Genomic DNA, 8,079 nt, shown 5'->3' on the forward strand with positions numbered 1-8,079 from the left:
ACTATGCTGAGATGCGTAGCCAGTCAAAACCCCTCCTCCTGGGTTACTTACCTGCCCTGGGTGGAGTACGCCCACAATACTCACACCTCGTCCTCCACCGGCTTCTCTCCTTTCGAAGCGTCCCTCGGGTATCAGCCTCCGCTCTTCCCGGAAGAGGACCTGTCCCTCTCCGTCCCGTCGGCCCCTCATCACCTCCGGCGCTGCCAACGTGTGTGGCGCTGCGCTCGCCGCGCCCTCCTGCGCGCAAAGGAACGACAGGCGCACTACGCCGATCGTCGCCGCACCCCAGCCCCTGACTACCAGCCGGGACAGAAGGTTTGGTTGGCTGCTGGGAACATCCCGCTCCGGGGCACGTCCCGCAAACTGGCTCCCCGTTTCATCGGGCCGTACGAAGTGGACCGAGTCATCAACCCGGTGGCAGTCAGGCTCCGGCTTCCGGCCTCTCGGCGTGTGCATCCCACGTTCCATGTATCTCAACTTAAGCCGGTCCGCCTCAGCCCCCTGTGCCCTCCTTCCGAGCCCCCTCCTCCCGCCCGGCTCGTCGGCGGCCATCCGGCCTATGCGGTCCGGCGGATCCTGGATGCGCGCCGGCGCGGGCGCGGCTGGCAGTATCTTGTGGATTGGGAGGGATACGGCCCCGAGGACCGCCTCTGGGTCCCGCGCTCCTTCGTTCTGGACCCTCGTCTCATCTCTGCTTTCCGTGCTTCTCTCCGCAGGCGGGGTCCCGGCCGGCCGCCTGGGGGCGACCCTTGAGGGGGGGGTACTGTCATGGTCCGCGGCCCGGCGTCCGGGGTGCTGCTGGGATGTCCACGCCCACGAGCGTGGCTGCTAACCCCACACCTGCATCCCATCCCAGGCGATCACCAGGTGGACTATTTAATCCTGCCCTACCTGCTGCTCCACGCCAGTCCGTAGTCGCCTCTCAGCGGTAACGTACGCCTGCGGAAAAGAACTCGTATGACAAACTCTCCATCGGACCTAACACTGTTTTTCTTTCCCTGTGTACCCAGATCACAACTCGGCGTGTTTTTCGAGCCACCTGCCTGTCCACCTGTCCACCTGTCCGCCTGAGATTCGGTTCACATTCAGCTTCGCCGTCTCGACCCCTTTTGGAGCTCCACCCCCCTCTGGTTCTCTCGGCCCGGCTATCACCGTGAGACGCACACTCCACCTTCCCTCGTATGCTGCCTTTTTTCCGCACCCCAGTAATCTGTCTCTCTTTTTGTTTTACAGCCTCTCACAGCCCCGCTCTCGGCGTTCCCTGTGCGGTCCCTCGGTTTCATCTGGTTTCACCCGTTGTTTTTCTGGCTACCCTCACGGGACACCTTTAGTTTCAATAAAAAATTACTTTCTTTATTCGCTCATTCCCTAGTGTGTGTGTTCTGCTACTGGGTCCTGCCTGCGCTCGGAACTTCGGTTCATGACAATCTGTCGTATCCAGGTGTAAAAAGCATGAAAAATCTTGTCTTTTAAAGACTGTAATTATGTTTTAAAATGTTAAATCCCTCAGTGAGTGTCACACACACAACTGACACAAAACAGGACTGAGATTCTGTCCTGATGAAAATGATGTAAATGTAATAAGTGGAAACAGGCAAAATGATGCCGTGCAACTGCTGAAAATATTGACATGAAAGCATCACATAGTTGCACATACACATCCCATATTTGTCTGCTGCACATACTGTAAGGTAAAGACAATACACAACTGAGCAAGCAGCTGGCAACAGTGGGAAGGAAAAACTTACTTTTAACAGGAAGAGCCTTCTTCCAGATCCCCAGCAGAAGAAAGCTTACTGCTGAATAATCAAGGGGTCGTCTGGGTCACTTAATGCCCCCCCACCATATTTGACTACAGTGCTCAGGAAGGACCCTCTTTCTACTAATGGCTAGGGACCAGCCACATACGTAGTACACCAAAGGCGAGGAGAAGATAATAGTTATAGGCGTTCGCTTGTCATGGAGGGACATTTAAATTTGCACCTCAGAAACTCGTGGCTATGTTTTATCATCAGAAAAGGGGTTCCCTTTACCAAAGAAGCGAAAACATAAAGGAAAAAACTACATTTTAATAAATTTTCATCCTTTTCCTCCTTGCATAAAGCTTTAACTGAAGTCGGGGCTCTAATACAGTGGTACTGGTCTGTGAGTCGTTTGGTATAAGAGTTGAGGTTTGGGTGTGAAATTGATGGTTTTCAGGGGTTTTATCGTTATTTTTTAAATTGTTTTTATCATTAACTCGGTTTCCCTGGGTGTATTTATCCGCGACACCTTAAAGGCCGGGCTGTGAAAATATTGTCGGATATAAACCGGTCTGTGGCTCAAAAAAGGTTGGGGACCGCTGCTCTAATACACAAAAACATGCATAAACATCCTTGTTTATCCTGGATATTGTCTCAGTTACTAACTGTCAGCAATTATCTTTAATGTCTTTATTTTATCTATCCTAATTTTTGTGTTTTCTTCTCATATTATTTATTTATTTATGATATTTGTTTATTTCATTTAATTTATTGATATTCTTTTTCTGATTACTGATTTCTGGGCTGGACAGAGCATTTGTGCTTTTGTACGTTCCATAACGAGTTGTTGCTGTGTGACTTCTTGCATGATTAGACTTTGCTCGTCTGTTTGAGAATGGTTATTTTCTACTGGGCTTCTATGCAAATATTAATGCTTATATAACTTCTTTGTGGCTGCAAATTCCAACATGTAAAAAAGGTTTTACTATATATGAGAAGAATGTAAACCCAATTTCCAAAACTCTATCACACAGAATTATATAACAGCCCTCTATGCCAAAGCAAAGTGCCCAAACAAACAGACATTTAAAATCCCCTCATTCGTTTCTGCTCTCAGAATGGCACCAACAGTATAGAGGCTGAGAGTGCAATCAGTCATAGTGCCGAGCACAAAGACAAGCCGTGACAGCTGAGTGTTTTAAATGGAGGGCAGTTTTTATAGAGCTCCCTCAGCTGAAGGATTTATTTGAATCCCCTTTTCCTCCTGAGGGGCTCTCATGTTTCCCAGCCAGCGCCACAGCCTCAGTACAGGAGTCCTGCTACTGTACACCTTAGAAAAACAAAGCTCAGCGAGTGTAAGGTGTGACGTGGCATTTTGAGTGAAAAGACTATCAAATACACAGTATTGATAATCAGAAAGTCAGTGCATGTAGCTTTTCATTTTGATAAGTGGTTTTATTAACAGCAACATATCATAAGCATCAGTTATACAATTTCATATTGTGATAGTTATCAGAAATAAGCGTAGTATTTTTATTACATACTTGTCCACTGATTAATCACCACAGTTAGTGTCTGAGTAACACAGTACATATCCTCCCAGACTTGGATACCTTCTTGAGAAAATCCTCACTGAGTCAGTTCTGAGTAAAGTTTCAATTGTAAGAGAGAGTATGTGCACAGGAACACTCATCTTTCTCACTTCCTTGTTAATTGCTCATGCAATATGCATTTAGTCTCAGGTAGTGTCCGTCAAAGCAGTTGTTTGACAGATGTGTTGGGTTGTTGTGGTCTACCACAGAGGCTGGAAATGTTACTTTTCTAAAGAAGAGCATGGAGCTAGTGCACATCCTCTATTAATCAGAAGGTTGATGGTTTGATCCCTGGCTGCTCCAGCCTGCATGCTAAAGTCTCCTTGGTTGCTAATGAAGTCTAAATATGTATAATAGAGTAGAGCTCTATAAGAACCAGTCCATTTACTGAGAATCAAAAGATACGTCTTAAAAAATAGAATAACCCATAAGTTCTGTTTTACACAACACTGTGCGAGGCCTGCTCTCGACCCCAGTCCTTGACTCACTTTTGTCTTTGTTTTCCAGGATCATTAAGCCACGCGGGCTAATTTGGCTGCCTATTTTCCACTTTACAATACCAATGTGCGTATTCATTTCTCGATCTAATCTGTAGTTATATAAAAGTTCGAGCAAAGAGGATGAGTCAGTCACTCCTGACTGCTTGAGTTTAAATCTTATAGCACTTGAGAAATTTTGTCTTACTGTTAAGCAAGAGTTTGAGGCCAATGCCCGACAATAAAAGTAAAGGCTTTGCCATAATCTATGCCAGACTTGTCTTGGAGGAGATCCATGTCCACGTAATAAAGGATCATCTGCATAAATGGAAATGCAGAGCTTGGAAAGATTCTTTACTGCACAGCAATCAGCTGCTAAGACTACATTTCACAGAGGTTTGAATTTAAAGAAAACTGCTGGTTTGAAGAGTTTTGTCGGACAAACAGAGAGATGTGTGGAAGCTGGCAGGTAGAAAGGTTACCTGGAATCTGCAAGTGCTTACGCATTGTTCAACTTAGTAACAACTGAGCGTCGCGCAAAATTGTATAGCAACGGAAATGTCACTCGACTGTGGTCTGCTTTTGGTTCTTTTCTCCATTTTGGTCTTTCTGCAAAACACAGCTGTATGTATGTTCCCTGTTCTTGGAGAGCCAAAAGGAACGTTGCCTATTTTTCAGGACAGATGCCTGATACAGCTATCACACTGCAGATGCATAAATGACTTTCGCATCCCTTATCAGTACCTGGATCACTTTAACATCTCTTATTATGACTTTACAGACAATCACTGCTCTTTTTTCATCCACCCTGCAACACATCTAACAGATATGTGATGTTTGAATGAGCTCAAGTGAAAGGTATATAGGAGTTTGACATCACCTACTTTGGCAGGAAAACTTAGATAAAACAGGATCAATACAAGCACTTTGAGAATACTCTTTGAAACGGATGGCTTTGTAGGTTTGTGAAGGAAACGACTCGGAGCCAGTAGAAATGGAAAATATCACCTTAAAACTCATCGGGTCGACGTCTCACGATTAGACAGCTGCGTTGTTCACTTTCCATCATAATATTGTTTCAGAGATTGTGGTCCGGACTGAGTGATATTTTTATGCAACTGTAGAAATACAGGGATGGGATTTTATGTGGCTGTAGTTGTTTAGTTTTCCAAAGTGGAAATTACTGGAGTTTTGGACATTCCTGTTTAGATGATGGTTTGACAAGCTCCGGCTTCAGCGCCACTAGGATAGCAATCACAAAAAGTACAAACAGTCCAGGAAATTTTATAATGTGATGAGAGTGTTGTTTTCTGTTGCTGCCGGGAACACACAGAGCTGCCAAGGCCACAGCCAGGCTCCACCATCAGCCAGCAGGCCACATCCAGCAGACCCAGCCAGGCTCCACCATCAGCCAGCAGGCCACAGCCAGGCTCCACCATCAGCCAGCAGGCCACAGCCAGCAGACCCAGCCAGGCTCCACCATCAGCCAGCAGGCCACATCCAGCAGACCCAGCCAGGCTCCACCATCAGCCAGCAGGCCACATCCAGCAGACCCAGCTAGGCTCCACCATCAGCCAGCAGGCCACAGCCAGGCTCCACCATCAGCCAGTAGGCCACAGCCAGGCTCCACCATCAGCCAGCAGGCCACAGCCAGGCTCCACCATCAGCCAGCAGGCCACATCCAGCAGACCCAGCCAGGCTCCACCATCAGCCAGCAGGCCACAGCCAGGCTCCACCATCAGCCAGCAGGCCACAGCCAGGCTCCACCATCAGCCAGCAGGCCACAGCCAGGCTCCACCATCAGCCAGTAGGCCACAGCCAGGCTCCACCATCAGCCAGCAGGCCACATCCAGCAGACCCAGCCAGGCTCCACCATCAGCCAGCAGGCCACAGCCAGGCTCCACCATCAGCCAGCAGGCCACAGCCAGGCTCAGCAGGCCACAGCCAGGCTCCACCATCAGCCAGCAGGCCTAGCCAGGCGCCATCATCAGAAATTCCGCTTCTGGGTCCCTCGTGGTGGCCGCCTCGTGCTCTCGCTTCAGTATGCCACCCAAGAAAGGCCCAACACCAGAGGAGGTTGAGGACATTAAAACCTCCCTCGGAGCGCTGTGCGGAGACGTGGCCGCAGTCAGGGCACAGCAGGAGCTGCTTCTGGGGCTTCTGGAGGAGGTAAAACAGCTACGCCTCCAAAATGCCGAGAAGGACAGACGGATCATGGATCTCGAGCGGCGGGTGGATGAGCTGGAGCAGTACACCCGTACGAACGACGTGGTCATCAGCGGTATTAAAATCAAGCCGCGCTCGTACGCGCGCGCGGTGGCCGGGAACGTCGGGGAGCCCAGCGACGAGGAGACCCGCTCGGTAGAGCAACAGGTGGCGTCCTTCCTCCAAAGCAAGGGGATAGAGATGGATCTGGAGCACATAGAAGCATGTCACTCACTGCCCAGGAGGAGTGACAGACTGCCGGCCATCAGTATGAGATTTGTCAATCGGAAGAACAAGGTCGCACTGCTGAAACAAGGACGCAAACTGAAAGGCACGGACGTTTTCATTAATGAGCATCTGACACGAAAAAACGCAGACATCGCGAGGAAGGCAAGGCAACTGAAGAAGAACGGTAAAATACAACATACATGGGTAACAAACTGTAAGATTTTCATTAAGCTAAACGGGACACCAGAAGAGGCAAAAGTACTGATAGTGAGGAACATGGTGGATCTGGACAAGTATAACTGACACCAATGTATCAATTACACCAGGAAATGACATGGACACGTTGAAATTAGTTCTTCAACAGAAAGTAATTGATCTAGATTGTGAATATAAGGAGCATAATATAATAGATCCAGAAATAGATTCTGAAAGTAACTTTCTCTCTACTTTTGTTAAAAATTGTAATTATTTCACTCAGGAACAATATGAAAAAGAAATTAACCTAGACGGGAAGCTCTCATTAATTCACTTTAACAGCAGAAGTATGTACTCTAATTTTGATTTCATTAAGGACTATTTGCAACAATTTTCTCGCCCCTTTAGTGTTATAGCCATCACTGAAACTTGGTTCAATGTCGATAAAGGAATAGATTTTTGTTTGAATGGATATGATTTAAAATACATGAATAGATTAAATAAGGCGGGCGGCGGGGTTGCTATATATGTTCATAACTCTATAAAATATAATGTTGTAACAACTATGTCTATGGCTATTGATGGAATTTTGGAATGTTTGACTATTGAGATTATGAATGAAAAAAAGAGAAATGTTATAATAAGTTGCATATATCGGACACCCAGTTCAAGTATTGACACTTTTAATGAATGGATAGAAAAAACGTTGCTTCGGTGAACCAAAAATTACTATTTATCTGTGGTGATTTTAACATTGATTTGCTAAATCCAACAAGGTTAAAAGCCATTGATGACTTTACTGACACAATGTACAGCTTATCACTATATCCAACAATAACAAAGCCAAGCAGAATAACTTCACATAGCGCCACTATTATTGACAACATTTTTACTAATGTCATGGATTTCCAAATTAATAGTGGCCTGCTTGTCTGTGATATAACTGACCACTTACCAGTTTTTACTTTGTGTGACTGTGATTTAAAAAAAATAGATACCAAGATCATGATAGCAAAGCGAACAATAAATGAAGAAGCAATTCATGCCTTCAATTTCGATTTAGCACAACAAGATTGGAGTTCGGTGTATGAAGAGTCAGATGTGGACAAGGCTTATGATAATTTTCTAGATATTTTTACTATGTGGTACAATAAACATTGTCCTGTAAACGAACACATGACAAAGAAAAAAAAGATAAAAAGTCCTTGGCTCACAAAAGGAATTATTAATGCTTGCAAAAAGAAAAACAATCTGTATAAACAGTTTATCAAAGTAAAAACAAAAGAAGTGGAACAAAGATATAAAGCATATAGAAATAAATTGACTGATATTATAAGAACGAGCAAACAACTTTATTATAGAAGAAGATTATATGAAAATAAAAACAATATAAAAGGAACTTGGGATGTGTTAAACAACTTAATTAAACAAGGATCTTCTGGAACATCATATCCTGAATATTTTACTGATGCAAATGGTGAAAATCACAACATGAGTAATATTGTCGATGGGTTCAATAAATTCTTCATAAATGTTGGCCCTGAACTAGCAGCGGACATCCCGTGTCATAAAAATGAAAATATCAGTAATATAAAATCAAATCCCTTTTCACTGTTCCTCTCAGCTACAAATGAGCAAGAA

Source organism: Copadichromis virginalis, linkage group LG19 (genome assembly GCF_057382275.1).
Source record: "Copadichromis virginalis isolate Kocher_CV1m ecotype Utaka linkage group LG19, C_Virginalis_male_GT1.1, whole genome shotgun sequence".
NCBI classification, from domain to species: domain Eukaryota; kingdom Metazoa; phylum Chordata; class Actinopteri; order Cichliformes; family Cichlidae; genus Copadichromis; species Copadichromis virginalis.